This window comes from Buteo buteo, unplaced genomic scaffold, assembly GCF_964188355.1.
Source record: "Buteo buteo unplaced genomic scaffold, bButBut1.hap1.1 HAP1_SCAFFOLD_56, whole genome shotgun sequence".
NCBI lineage: Eukaryota > Metazoa > Chordata > Aves > Accipitriformes > Accipitridae > Buteo > Buteo buteo.
This window is the reverse complement of record NW_027439222.1, coordinates 621,451-635,253: the sequence shown is the minus strand read 5'-3', so window position 1 is coordinate 635,253 and position 13,803 is coordinate 621,451.

Below are 13,803 nucleotides of genomic sequence, written 5' to 3'. Positions count from 1 at the left end.
AAAATACCAGGGAAACGACATGCCGCACGCTGTAAAAGAGTCCGTACCTGAATTCCTCTGAGCGACGACACACCCATGTAGAGAAAGACGCCATAAAGCACAGGCATTGGTATAAACTGGGGGGGAAAAGAGAAAAAAAAAAAAGAATGCAATCGTTTCTTTCTCCATATTGCATTTTCAGTATTACCACCCTCTTCCACAGGCACTGCCTAAAATTGCTTGAAGCCTTCCAGCTTCCATTCAGGCTTACAGATGGGTCAGGTTTTAACCATTAAAGATTTTGTGCGCACGAGTGAGCTAAGGCTCTGCTTTAGGCTGAACTTTGGAGTTACCTCTCCTCAGAATACTCCTATTTTCCAGAAAGGTTGGAGGAAAATAGGCGATTTCACCCGTGCTACCCTATGCCGCATTCTGTGGCGGTAGAAAAACACTTCTGCCTAATCTTGGGGCAACAGGCAAAGGCCACAGGCCTCCTTTTAGCCTAGAGACGAGATTACTTTGTGGGAGGAACGTGCAAGGAAGCCCACGGGGATGACCTCAGTGTGTTTAGCTCCTGGGAACAGCTGCTCCGGGGCATTTGGGGAGCAAATTGCAGCCCGTAAAGGGCTGCCTGTTTGAAAGAGAGCAGACGTGCTGGTCTGAATATGCTCAGCTGTAACCCATAAACATGGGCGGGCCTGAAAGACACCCGAAAATTCAAGCAGTTGCGTTGCTCGCTTGCCTCGAGCACACCAAACGGGGGCCCGAAGGGCTGCAAAGCCTAACCGAGGCTGGTTCCCACCGTGGGTCAAGCCCCAAGGGTTGGGATCACCCCCTCCTCCTCCGCTCCACAACTAACTACTCAGGCCTGCAGAGAGGGGACTGTTTTTCTGTAACCTCCAACAAGCTCGCGGTTGTCGGGTGGTTTGCATTTTCCTCTCACCTTTAACACGGAAGTGAAGAAGACGGAGCAGCCCATGAGCCCAAAGATCAGCAAGCCAGTGACTCTCTGCTCTCGTATCCCCAGAAACTTGGGTTGTTCTCCTGGAGCTGAGCAGTCAGACTCTACTTTGAGGCTATTCACGTGGGTGATGGACAGGACGGTCGCAGCCACAAACCAGGGCAGCCCCATCACCGAGCACACCCCCAGCATCACGGCCACCACGAAAAGGTCCAGGTGGTACCCGCATCCTTTCTGCAGGCAGGAAAACAAGAAACAGAGCATCCCATAGCACAAGAGCAAGGATAACGTCGCAAGTCAGACTCAAACCCTGCTCGAGCACAGGTCAACTTCTTCAGAATTTAAAACAAGAAATGGAAACAAGTAAGGGTGTACGCAGGCTTTGCACAAGCACCTGGCATGAAAATCTGGCAGGAGTTCAGACACAAGGGATATGGGGAGCTTGTGCGATACATACTTCTCCAAAAAAACCCCACCCACAACCCAAAACCACCAAACCGTTTTTTTCACTCACAAAGAAAATTCTACCACTTGCGAGGAAGGTGTGACTCTGAGTTATCCCTGGCAGCGCATCAAAACAATGCATTCCCCGCACCTGCTGCCGCTGCCGTTTCAAAACAAAAACGCGCTTCCATATTGCTCCAAGATTAATTTGCTCCTCCAAAAGGTTGCTCATCTGAACTGCCCTGTCACTTGCTCCCTGCATCATCGTTAATCCAGGAGAGCATCCTGCCACGCAGCCTGACCTTGTCCCAAACCAATGCCTTCAGAAAGCATCGGCAATAAGAGCTTCTCCCCAGACCTGCAGCCCAGAAGGGGCTGGGGCCGGGGTCATCTCTCGCAGGCCCTTACCTTCAGCTTGTGCTCCTTCCTGTTCACAATAACGGCACTGATCTGCTGGTCCATGAATATCAAGATGGTGCAGAGCAGAGCTGGGACGAGCGCAGCCAACACCGTCCACCAAGGGTTGGGTCCTATGGGGTTGATGAACCACCCGCGGTCGTCTCTGGTAGGCTGCAACAAAGCCCACACATCAGCATTGTCTCCCAGCCCAGGCACTCCACTGGCTTTCCTTTTCCCCTCCCTCCCTGTGTCAGAGCACCTCCCAGCCCTGGCTTCATGTCCCCCTCTCCCGTGGGCTTCAGCAGTGCCAGTCTCCTCTTTGCAAGCACCTCTAGGTACTTCTCCTGTAGGTATCTAGTTTTGGGGCCATCTTCTCGTTGCCAGGAGGAAGCAAGGCACTTGGAGGTGGAAGAGGAGATGGTCACACCACCAGCATCTCCTCCAGACTCAGCCCTGCCCTGCCCCGGCATCACCTTGTGGCACCCCCACGTGCCAAAACACCCCATTACCTTGAACGTGTGGGGGACCTGGAGCTTTGGCGATGGGATCCCAACCACAAAGTCAAGGAGCACCATGATGGCGATGGTGAGGAAAACAGCAAAGTCGCTCACCGTGGACCGTACCTGGGGTGAGAAACCAGAGGTGAAAGGGGCATGGCAAACAGGGCCGTAACGTGAGATGCAAGAGTTGCGGACATCCACAACATTCAGGCTGGTTAACCAAATCCCACCGCCCCTCTGAGCACATGCAGCCTGATCCCTTGCTTAGATACTGTTGCTGTGTTTGTCCCCGTGAGATCTGGCGTCAGATAATAAAAAAAGCTTAATTAGGCGGACAAGGGTTGGTTTAAGTCAAAACCTAAAAATAATAATAATAATATTAAAAATAAGAAAAGAGATGTCTGCCACTACAGCTACACTCACAGCTACAACGGCAACAAGGCACTGAGGCATCCTTTAGTCCTCAAAAGGAACCTCCTCATTCGAATCTACTTTCCGCTCGAGCACATAATGCGCAGAAGGTAGGGAAAAAAAACCCCAACCCCAACCCCCAAAACTTTGGGAAACCTGACTTCCTACTACCTGAGGAGGGGGAAAAAAAAAAAAATTAAAAAAAATCAAACCCCAAAAATCTTCAATCTGGGGCAGATCGCGAGGCAGGTGGGAAATGCTACGATGATTTTGCACTCACGGAAATGAGTGCGGGACATCCAAGCTCTTGGAGAGCTTGGCCTGCAAGGCCAACGTTTCCCAGCTTGACCATGGCGGGGCTAATACTGCTTAGTGCTCCAGGAAAGCCATTTTGGGAAACGAGTGTGGAGATGGACGCTGGCCACCATCTTCTACTTACTCTGGTTGGAAAGTAGCGGCTGGTTTTAAACTTCTTCAAGAAGCTTGACAGGGCAAAGGTGGCGAAGAAGAGGATGCAGCACCAGAGGAACACATCAGGCGTGTAGGGGCCGTCGCGTCCACAGGCAGGTCCTTGAAACTCCCCACGCAAATGCCGACATTCCTGGAGAAACAGAGCGTCAGGACACAAAGGCAGTGCATGTGCGGCAGGGAAACCTCGCGTAGCTAGGGGGTTTTGAGGATCTTGGTCCAAGATCCACGACCCTCTAACTGCTCCTGCCAATGGAGATTTATATGTAATGAGCAGCAGCAGCTGAACAAGTGACACATCGAACTATAGAGCGGAGAAACGAGATGTGAGGGGACACCATACCACGCACCCTCGGCACATCCTCTGCCTGCCATTCGAGCAATCGTGGCTAAAGAAGACACCAGAGGGGAAGGAAACACTGGAAACTCTTGGGGAGAGAGAGAGAGGGAAGAGGGAAGGAGGGCTAAAGACAACCATGGTAGGAAAGGAGGAGAAGAGACAAATCGTCCCTTCCCAGGGGAGGGCTCGCAGAACCTGGCCAAGAGGGGATGAAGGCCACCATAAGAGCCTGCCGCCCTAGGCCCGGGCTCTGCTTCCAGCCACAACAGCCTGAGAGGCTGCTCAGACATGCAAATTTATGCATGTACCTACAGACAGCACTGAACGAGAAAGCAAGGCCCAGAGTTACTAGGAACCCATTAAGGAGGCCAATTACTACCTTTCAAGCATGAACTTAAGTCCTACCTACAACTTCTACAATAATCAAACCACCCACTACTTAACCTTCCTCCCAGTCAGAAATACTGTCCGGCAACAGGCTTGAGGGGGACACTTGCTACCTACCCACAACGCTGGGGACCAGGTAGACTGGGACAAGGTGGACTCTCCTCCCGAGGACCAAGCGGTTTTAACAAACCACACGCTAGATTTAAGCAAGGACTTTTCCGAGCAGCACTAGCACAGTTTGAAGCCCATCATTCCCTGAAGGGCTCTGACTTTTGCACCATGCAAATGCCCCTGGACCCCGTGGCCGCGGCGCGAGGAAGCAGTGGCTCGGGGCACTTACGGTCACCGTGAGGTTTTCCCAGGCGATGCCAGACACGTTGATCCCGTTGCTCGCCCAGAAACGCAGCGTTTCGTTGCTGGGATGGGTCGGTGCCTCACACTTACAGCTGGGAGGAGAGAAGCCAAGACAGGGGTAAGGGAAAGGCGATGGAGGTGCAGCCCGCAGATCCTGCCAAGGGGCAGCAGCTTTCTCAGGGGGAAAAAAACCCACTAGTAGCTGGTGAGGAAGTCCAGCTTGCTGTGCATGTGCACAGGGTAGGTGTCTCGCAGGTGACTCAGCTTCTCCAGAGCCTCGTAGATGAAGATGATGCAGATGAGGGAGGCAAAGGCTTCTTCCGTGAAGCGGGTGACGTAGCACACCAAACAGCTGGCATCGGTGGCCACCAGCACTATGCACAAGAAGGCGGTCCACAGCCCAATGCACGCCCGCAGAGACAGATAGGAGAGCGTGTACTCCCTGGGAAAGCAAAATGAAACAAAGGCTGCAAAGGCCAGCAAGAGGCCCTGAGACATGCCTGCCTTCGGGGAAAACAGGGAGCAATTCTGGAGCGTGTCAAGGCTGCGGATGGGAAATGCAGTTTCCAGGTACTACTACAGAGAGCCTCGGGGCTGTGGTGCAGGGTGTAGACCCACAGGAGGAGAGGCCAATTATTTAGTTACCACTGTTGAACAAGGATCTTGTGTTAACACCTTGGAGGCTGCTTGAGGTCAGGTCCCTCTTGGGCCAGGTGGTGTTCTCCCACATCACCCTGATGCCCTGACACTGAAACCAGCTGGGTTTGCACCCAGTCACCTGCTGCCAGCAAGCTGGGGCTTAATGATAAACCTTATGGCAATAAGGGTGGTTTATCTCCCATCAAAGCCATAGCAACAAAAGGACTGTCACTAAAATCTAGCAACTACCCCTAAGAAACAGAAAAGCAAAGCAAAGCATCTTTTCTCCATCACTGCCCCCTTCTGAAGGCTCTCGCAGCACCCAGCTGCGGCAGCCAGCCTTACTTGCAGAATTTGTAGAGGATCTTCTCAAACACGAGGACGGGTCCGGTGCTGCCGAGGATGGTGAGAGGTTGGCCGGCAAAGAGGCAATACACCACGCCGGCCATGGACGCGCCCAGCAGCGACTCCATGGCACTCTGTCCGGGGAAGAGAGGCAGCCGTGAGTAAATAAATCGTTAGGGAGAAACAAAAACCAAAGCCGATTCACTGCAGCGAGGACTTTGGCCTGACTTTTATCCTCCCCCATGCCCCCCAACAGAGAGACGTGCTCACTATCTGGCCATTGGTCGCCTCCCCCAGCAGTCCCCCAAAGGTGATGACAGGGGACATGCAGGCACAGTAGAGGAAGAGGAAGGACGCCAGGCACTGCAGGCTCAGACCATCCCGGAAGTCGCTCCAGAACCACGGGGCTTTCCGCTTCACGTCCAGGGTCAAACCTCCAAAGAGCCTGCAGGAAGGAAAAAGAAGAGAGTCTGTTCTCTTGGAGGAACACGGTGACTTTGCTTTGCTGCAGAAGGGCAATCAGAAGCACGGAGTCACTTTCGTGGCTAAAAAGAAGCACTCTCCTTCCTCCCAAATCAAGGAAACCTGCGTGCAATGGTGATGGCTGGGGCTGAGCCCAGCTGCCCAGATCTCCCCCCTGCCCAGCCCAGGGGACCAAGCTGGCAATGCGGAGCCCCTTCGTTGAACCAGCTAACCCCAAAGACCTGCTAGAAGGGAGGGTGCATGCTCAGATTTGAGAAGCAAACAGAAAAAAAACCCAAACTATTAAAGCTCCCACCTTCCCGTCCGCTGCAGTTCAGGGCCACTGTGTTTCTCCAGCGTGCTGTGAGAAGCACTGTCGTCAAGAGCTCCTGGCATCTTCCTTTTTTCCTGTTAAAATGGAAGTAAGATAAAGCTATGGACTTGTAACCGCTGGCTTGTTTTGCTTCTGGTCTGGCTCTGTGACTGTGTCAGAGTGGGACCTTGTGAATTTGGGCCCCTGAACAGCATCCCCAGCCGTCCCGCCCGTCCCCCTCGCGCCTCCCACCTGCGAAGGGACGTTTTTCGGGGGCTCGATTCGGATCGATGGATCCCACTCTCCTGGCGGCAAGACCGTGACCTGATCCAGAAACTCGTCGATGCCAGCCACGAGGTCAGCCCCGTTCTTGGCTTTATAGGCAACGTCACGGAAAACCTGCCAAGAGAAGACAACCTGGTGAGAGGACAACCCAGCTCGGAGGTCCTAACCAGTGCAATAAGCTCTTGGCTAAACGCAAGGCTTTTTCCCCAAAATTTCCTGCTGGAAAGGGCAGGAAATACTCCCCCAAAAGGAAAAATCTGTGCGTCAGGGCATTTGTAATCATCTCCCCCACGAGGCCCCCGTCCCCCATGGCACACCATACCCTTCTGCTTAAAGAGCAAGAGAAGTTTGACTGGCCCTGGCAATGCCACCACTGGCGACAGCGTGCTGGGGACCCCGGCAAGAAGGATGAGGTGCAGGATGCACCCCGGGTGGGATTTCAGCCTCCAGGATGTGGGGTGATGCAAATCTGCGTGTTCGCTTCGGGGTGAGAAAGAGGGCTGGGCTATTTGGAGAGCTGCGGGCAGCTGGGACAGCAAATCCTCTTCCTCACTACTTCAGAGACAGGGAGAGCTGAAGAAAGGCAAAAATGACCCGGAGCTATCTCATCTTGTCGCACCTCATCTGTCATGATAGTGGCCATGGACCTGCCGATCTCATGGTACTGATGGGCTTTTCCTTCTGGTCCAAGCAAAACAAACAGGAACCTGGGCAAGAAAAACAAAATGAGAGAGAGAAGAAGGTGTCCTTGCTCCAAGAGCACCCAAGGAAAGCCCTGGCAGCTCCCAGCCCGGAGCGTGGCTCAAGACGGGACACGTAGGCTCAGCGACGCCACGATGAATTTGAAATTCTTCAAAACCGACGGCAAATTTCATTTGGGGGCCAACTTTCATTACAATTGGCCGATGGGTTTAAAAGCTACAGCAGGGAATGGAGAAATGAAGGCGAGGAGATGCGGGTGGGGGAAACGTGCTTGCTCCCCCTCCCACTCGCCTTGTTCCCTTGGGACACCAAACTGATGCCTGCAACTCGATCTTTGGTTGGGTGTCTTTTTTACGGAAAAAATTTGCGCTTCTCATTCGCACCTTGTTGGGATGGGAACTTCCGTCATGCCCGAGAGGAGGACAGCCGGGCTCAGGCGGACAAATGCCACGATGGGCTGGTGAAGGAAATCCAGCTCTCCTACGAGCACGTTGGATGCTTCAGCCCCGGTGGGAATTTTCTTCATGAAGTGCAGCTCCGCCTGGGCACGACAAGCGATTTTCAGGCAATTACCCCAAAAGCAAAGCCCACAGCGCTCTGCAGCACACTCTCCAGCCAAGTTTGCAAGAGCAAATCTGGCCCTAAAGGCGTGAGAAAGCTACGAGTGTCTCACCTTGCTTAAATCCGTTGCTCTGCTCTCAGGGTTCACCCCATCTTTAGCTTCTGCAGCGGTGGGAGAAGGACAAGAGGTGATTGTTTGGGCTGGTAGGAAAAAGAAAGACACTCAGAAAGATGGACGAGGAGCAACTGGGACGCTTCTCCTTTGCCCGGACAAGTCTAATGGGGCCACAGCCCTGCAGAAAGCCTCACCTGGCTTGTAGAGGAGGTGCAGGTCTGACTGCCTCTTGCTCACATCAGCAAACGAGCAGACAGCGGGCAGAAGGTTGGTTGTCTTCTCGTTCTGATGGTGGTGCTTCCTCAAAAGGACTTCTCGAACTTGCGCCCACACGTGCTCATCAAACTCCGTGGACTGTTCTTGCTGGGCCAGGATCGTATCTGAGGATGGCAAAGGGAAACAAAGCCATCAGAGCAGAAACCCCAACAAGTCCCGACCCCCAAAGCCCCCAGGGAAGGCTGTGCCACACAGGCTGCACCCTAATGCCGGCTCAGCCTTGCATAGCAAGGCCTTTTAATAATGTTCAGCCTTTGCAGCCAAAACGAGAATTTTCTTCTGCTAAGAAACATGGCATCCAAGTGCTTATTCATCATTCCGCTAAGATAAATATTTCCCATTCTAAATGACGCAATTTTCTTGCCCGACCTGGCCTTTCTGACTCTACACGTTCACCCAAATTATAAGCGATCTATAGCACAGACGTTCCCAGAGCTTCCCGTGCTGATGGAGTGCAATTTGCCGAGCCCAGGGAGAAACGTGCTAAGAACGGCTCCGACTTCTCCAGCCCTTGAAAGGGCTGAATGGAGACCTGCCGCCAGTCAAAGATAACTTCTCCAAAGCGGCTTTTGCAATTAACTTCAAGTATCTTCCCCACAGAAATACACTGCTTGGTCATCGCCAGATAAACTCTGCCTTAAAACTCTTACATGCTGGATCTTAAGGCAAAAGCAAAAAAAAGAATGCGAGGAAACAGCTTGTAAGAAATAGTTCCTTTAAGGAGGTTCAGCTCTTACGCAGACTCTGTATTTCTAAGAGCAGCCTGCTAAGCCCTGACACACGCTCCTTTTTGGCTGCAGAATATTCTCTAGTGGCTTCTCCAACCCCACAAACTGCTTTCAAAAGGACCCCGCATTGGAATAAAAAAACGGTGCGACTGTTGCATGCCCAGTCTACATCCAAAAACAGCTCATGAGAAAAACACAGTGGCACTTCTGGAAAAGGACGTGCCATTGGGGCAGGGTTTGATTTGGGAGTGAAGAGCACCGTGGCGAGCTGAGCTCGGCCGTTCCCGGAGGGATGCAGCGCCCATGGTACCTGCAATCTCTTCGATGCTGTTGGCACAAATGTCCAGCAGCACCGACCCGTTGCTGATGCAGCTCCTCAGCTCGGAGAGGCTGTGCAAGGACAGCGTGCCAACGTAGGGCTTGCTCCAGCGCTCGCCGCCATCTTCCACGTCCTCCTCAAACTTCAGCCACCTGCGGACATCGGGTGCGATCAGCCCCATTGCAAGAAAACAGCCCCAGCTCTGCAACCCCTTTGACAGAGCCACGGGGTGGCAAGAGGAGAAGGCTCCTTGTGCCGCCACCTGCAGCTGCAAAAGCTTCGCATCCTGGAGAGGAGAAAGCAGAGCCCACGGGCGCTGCCGGTGCAGGGACTCCTCTCCCACCGCAGCCAAGCAGCAGGGATTTACCTTGCCGTTTCCTTCCACTCGCCATCTCGGCCCTCTTTTACACAGATCTCATCCAGCTCGGAGAACAAGTGGTGAGGGAGGTGCTGCTCGTCCTCCTTGCTCCTGAGAATGAACTGCACCCGCTGGGACGGGGAGCCTGGGGGCAGAAGGCAAAGACCCATCCCGTTACTGCGCCTGAACACAGCTCGTCACGCTCACGTGCAAAGTGGCCATCAGCACCAGTGCAGCCATAAACACTGGGCTGGCCCCTCTCCTCTGCGTCTGTCTGGGCTTGCACAGAGCCGTGGAGAAGGAGAAGCATCTAGTCCACCTCTGCATGAGGATGGGCTGCTTTCCTTCCCCACATTGCCATTTTTAAAGCCAGGATCCCTCTAAGGAAGACGAGCCTAAACCCATTATGCATTTAACTGCATTAAAAAAAACACAAACAAAAAAAAACAACAAAAAAAAAGAAAACTTGGGAAAAAGAGGGTGTTGCTCAATACGGCCACTTTCCCTCGGAAGAACAGCAACTCACTCAAACTAGCCACGGGGACCTGCTTGCAGAAGGCCCCAGCGCCCACGTTGCCCCCAGGAGTTTAGCGAATGCCGCGGTGGGACTTACAGTGGTAGCCCTGCTCCATCGGGGCAGAGTCCTTCTCCCGTTCCCCTTCCCGATGCTTCTGGCTGTGGCGTCGGTGATGCCGGTGGCTCTGCCTAACCAGTGGCATCCGCGCGCCCACGTACAGGGTCCGGTGGCCTGCGAAAAAGCAGCGGTTTTTGCAGCACTCTCGGCATTGCGGCAATGGTTGAGGTGGCCGGTGCCTTGCTAAGCCACGGTTATATATCCCAGGAGCAACGCCAGCTTCCCTGAATGTTATTTTCACTGGACCTCCTTTTTTCCAAGCCTATTTTACTCGAGCTTTGCAACAACACAGCAACAACAAGTGTTGGCTCTGGGTCATCTAAAAGTGCCCCCAGAGTATTGGACCTCTTCTCAAATTCCAGCTTCGGCTGGACAACACTCAGACTTGCTCATTAAGCAGCAACACAAGCTAATTATTTTCAAAATCTCTGTATGGCACGAGGCGACAAGAGACGATCAAATCAGTCCCATCGTAATGAACTCCAGAACAAAAAAAGAAAATCACAGCCCCGCGTCTGCAGCCCTGAAATGATTCTCCTGACCTCTCCAAGCCAGGAGCAGCCTCTGCGAGAAAAAAAGCTGTGAATTATCGAGCCCTGTGGCTACAACTCACACCGTGGCCTCCCGGGGGGCTTTTTCCCTCCGTTTAAAAAGCCGTAATAGTAAAAAACGTGACAATAACTGTGCTGCTTCATTGAGAAGCGCGGCACGTTTTGCTGCACATGATGTGACACCCGACAAGGCACACAGGAGAGACTTTGTGCAATGGGAAAACGCGCTGGGCTGGTGGCTCCTCTACCAGGATCTCAGCAGAGACTCACCTTCCAACTCCTCCTCCTCATAGCGAACACTGACAGTGTTGCTCCTTCTTCCCCGGTCAATCACTGCCTCCTCGTCATGTCTCTGTTTAGCAACGACAAGAAGGGAAAAGTTGGGGCTGGGGGTGGAGAGCTCCCTTACGTCCTCCCAGCCATCACCCACCCCTGCGTCCACGCGAGTCCACGAGCCATCACGCCTCTACGTGCCGCCTCCTCCTCCTTCAGGCACAGCCCTAAAACCACGGACTTGTAGGAGGTTTTCCTTCCCATACGCAAATAAAACAGCCCATAACATCACCTCTACTGTATACCACGAGAGTCTGGACGTCTTTAATACAGCAGGAGAGGGATGAGTGTTTCAGACCAAAAAAACCCACCTCCTGCTTTGTTCTTGAGGTTCCTGTCTAAAAAAGTGATTTCCAAACTGGAAAAAAACCAACCCCAACCCACAAAACTGCACTTTTGAGCCCCGGCTGTGCTACCTGTAACTCTTCCAGAAGTGTCATTTTGTAACCCCCGTTTGGGTTCATCCTCACGTCAGTCACTGGGTTTCGGGGACAACTGAACCTCCAGGTCAGTCAGGGGGCCCGATTCCCCAGGGACTGATGGAGTAGCCCTCACGGGAGGAGCTAAGTGGCACCCAGTGTGCACCAACTCCAGAGACACAATAGGGACCATTGTGAAATCACAAGCTATGATGCGGATCCAGGCAGCTACTTAAAGCCATGCACCCCTAGGGCCTTCCCGCTTGGAAAACTTAGTGCCTGGGGAGAAGCCAGCTCTGCTTTGAGCAAAAACTCTCCAGAACAGAGAAACTTCCTGCATGAGAGGTGTCAGGCTCAAAAGTGTGCAGAAGGAAAACCCTTCACAGGCTCGTTCACCCTCCTGAGAAGCAAAGCCCACTAGCAGCATCATGTTTTCTCTCTTTTTCTTTCTAACAGTAGAGCTGAAGCTCTAGCATCCTGAGGATAACAGGAGGCACAAATACGGTAGGGAAAAAGAATATCTTATTGGATCAATGGGTAGATTCAGAAAAAAACCCTGCTACACAGTAGTTTATCCTGGCTGCTAGCTAGAACCGAGAAGACTGTTTTTTCCACCTGGGTCAACAGTTCCGGTGAAACATACTACCCGCCTAGGACAGCTGCATCTGAGGAACAAGAATTAGTTATCTGCAATACAAGGAATAACAATGAGTCATTTAGTGCCATGATATTCATCAGGCTGCACAGAGAAACAAGAGACAAATGCATTTGAATAACCATGTCTTGTGTTACGTTTTAACCACTTAACATTCCGTGAGAAATACCCCAAGAGCTCAAGAAGAAAGAGCAGCAAGGCAGGAGACAGGTGAAAGCCTAGAGCGCCAGCTAGACGGAATGAAAGACCCTCTTCCTTCTCTGAAGCTTCAGCAAGGCTTCCTTCACCTGCTTGTTCCTCCGACTGTAAATGACGGGCTTCAAACTGGGGCTGACGAGAGTGTAGAAAAGGGAAAGAACTGTCTCCCTCCCAGAGGACTTACCGCTCCCAGGCCCCGCGTACATGAAGATGGCGTTTCCATAAAAGACACCCACCACGGTCGGGTGAGAGCCACATGTGGACAAGGTTTCGTGCCATCCTGGCACAGAGCGGATGCGCAGATCGGTGGCCGGGATGTCCAGGGAGGAAATCAGGATTAAGGCTAAAGGGAAGAGGAAGAAGCACACACAAACAGCAAAGATCAGGACTTTATTGGCAGGAGCGGCAGTGCAGGCCAGCTTTAAGACAGCAAGAATTTCACAGGAGAAGTGGACAGCCTCGCAGGGGCCACAGAAAGGCAGGTGTAAAGCCAGAGAGGCTTGCAGTGTACCAAATACGAACGCCAAAGCCCACAAAACTGTGGCAAGGGTGAGGCGCAGCCTCCAGATCATGATGAGGGCACAGCAGAGGGGACGGCAGATTGCCACGTAGCGAACATGAGACATCACGGCCAGCAGCACGCACGCTGTAAGTGCAAAGATTAAATAAAGATGGATCTGTGCCCCACACCCAGCAACGGAGAGGGTTCTGCCTTGTCCAAGGAGGCTCCTTAGCATACGGGGACATTGCTGGAGGCGTAGCAGATGTCCGCGATGGAGAGGTGGCAGAGGAAGAAGTACCTGGGGCTGTGGAGGCAGTAGTCCAGGCAGATACGCAGAAAGACAAGTGTGTTTCCCATCCGAGTGGCAGAGCAGAGGGCAGAGAAAAGGCCAAAGAGGCAGCGCTGCAGGGCTGGGGTGCTGCAGAACCCCAGGAAGACGAATTCTGTGACAGTCTTTTCATTCTGCACGCTGTGCTGGAGGTGAGGCAGCACAAACTGCGACCACGGAGATCTGGAAGCGAAGGAGCAAGGAAAAGGAAAGAAAAAGGAGAGTTTTCCTAAGAATGTTGTGTCCTTTACTCTTTACGCTGCAGCTCCCTTCTCCCTGTTTTTCCCTCTGACTCCAGTGAAAGGTGCGTACTACCCTCCCCACGCTGAGCGACGTACATCTGAATTGCAAGCTCCAATCTCCCTGCAAACTTTGAGCAGTTTGACCAATCTCGCACAACTTTGCTGCCTAGCTTGCCCTTGAAGTCTTTCTTTTCCTGGGTTGGTTTTGTTTTTTTTTTGCAGGGGGTGGGGAGGGGCAGGGTGTGGTGTCGCTGTTGGAGAAGATAAGATGATGAAGATTGCAGGTGTCGATTAAGGTGAAGCCAGAACAACTTCAAAGCAGCCGTTTTAAATTAAGTCCATATTAAAAGGAATGCACAGTTGACAGAATAATTCCAGTTTTACCATTAAACCAACCAGCATTTCCAAGCCACTGCTGTGTCCTCTTTACCTTGGTGAAATGCATTCCTATTGAATCCTGCAGTTGCTTGAGCCAACTCCCCTATCCCAGCAGGGAGGCTACTGCAGGTCCAGGAAGGTCAGGCAGAACATCACCTTGGTTCCTGCTGTGCAGCTGCTCGCCGTTACCAGTTTCGCAGGGTGCTGGTCAAGGTCC